Below are 1,656 nucleotides of genomic sequence, written 5' to 3' on the forward strand. Positions count from 1 at the left end.
CTTAAAATCTTTTTCAAATTATAAATTTCAAATTTATTTTTAAATATCATTCATATCTTTTTAAATTATATCCTTTTCTTGTCATATTTATCTTTTATAAATCATATCTTTTATCTTATATCTCTTTCTTATTTTCGAAAACCCACCCCCTCCCTTTATATCCACTTTCGGTGCCCCTCTCATTATCCACCATTCCACACTTGCTCTCCTCCTATTCCTCTTCTCTCTTTTCTTTTGCTTGAGGACAAGGAAACCTCTAAGTTTGGTGTGCTTATCCGTGATCACAAAAACATACTCACTTTGATCATGGCACCTAAAGGAAAACAACCCAACCCAAGAGGCAAGAAAGAGAATATTCCAAAGCCACTTTGGAATCAAAGAAAGTTCTTAACTAAAGAACATTCAGACCATTACTACAAAATAATGAGTCTAAGATCAGTGATCCCGGAAGTCAAGTTCGATCTGAAAGAATATGAATATCCGGAGATCCAAGAACAAATTCGAAACAGGAACTGGGAAATCCTAGCTAATCTTGAAACAAAAGTGGGAAGGAACATGGTTCAGGAGTTCTATGCTAATCTATGGCAGACAGACAGGCAAAGAATAATTGGAGCTGCCCTCTATGACCATCGAACCTTAGTCAGAGGAAAGATTGTTCATACCCATCCTGACAAACTCAGGGAGATCTTTAAGCCTCCTCAACTGAAAGATGACCCAGACTCCTTTAATAGGAGAATGATGAGGGTAAATAAAGGCTTGGACAAGATTCTAGAGGATATATGCATCCCGGAAGCCAGGTGGACCACCAGCACGATTGGCATCCCAAACCAACTCAAAAGAGAAGATCTCAAACCAGCTGCCAGAGGCTGGCTGGATTTCATTGGGCGTTCTATATTGCCCACCAGCAACCGTTCTGAAGTTACCATTAAAAGAGCAGTAATGATTCACTACATCATGTTGGGAAAAGAAGTAGAAGTCCATCAACTGATCTCGTGTGAACTATACAAAATAGCAAACAGGAATTCCAAGGATGCCAGATTGGCCTATCCAATCTTAATTTCTATGCTCTGCAGAGATGCTGGAGTAAAGATGGGAATAACAGAGTATATCTCAGTTGAAAGGCCAATCACTAAAATATCAATGGAAAGACAACCGCTGCAGGATGATCCAATCAAGAGGAGAGCACAGGAAGTCCTCCTAGAACTTCCTCAATTCGAATATTGGGAACATCTTGAGGCATATATTTCCAAATTGCAAGAAGCTATGAACCAAATAAAGGAAGAATAGAATAATCAAAGTAGCATGCTTTGCAAACTGCTTAAGGAACAGGAAGAGCAAGGGCGTGATTTAAGGGAGTTGAAGCGCCAGAAATTAATCCTTGAAGGACCAAGCACCCCACAGATAAGAGGAACATCTACTTCTCAAAACACAGGTTGTTGAGTTCTAATTTTAGCTTTAACTCTGTGATAGTGTTATTATAGAAATTTACCTTAGGAGATATATATATATAGTAGTAGTAGTAATTAGTATATCTATTCTGGTTTTATTTCCAATTAAGTTATAATTTATTTTTCTCATCATCATCAGACATAAATAAAGTAGTAGATTTTTAGAATAAAGAAGTAATTTATATTTTTCGAGTTCTTAATAATAAAA

This window comes from Arachis duranensis, chromosome 10, assembly GCF_000817695.3.
Source record: "Arachis duranensis cultivar V14167 chromosome 10, aradu.V14167.gnm2.J7QH, whole genome shotgun sequence".
NCBI classification, from domain to species: domain Eukaryota; kingdom Viridiplantae; phylum Streptophyta; class Magnoliopsida; order Fabales; family Fabaceae; genus Arachis; species Arachis duranensis.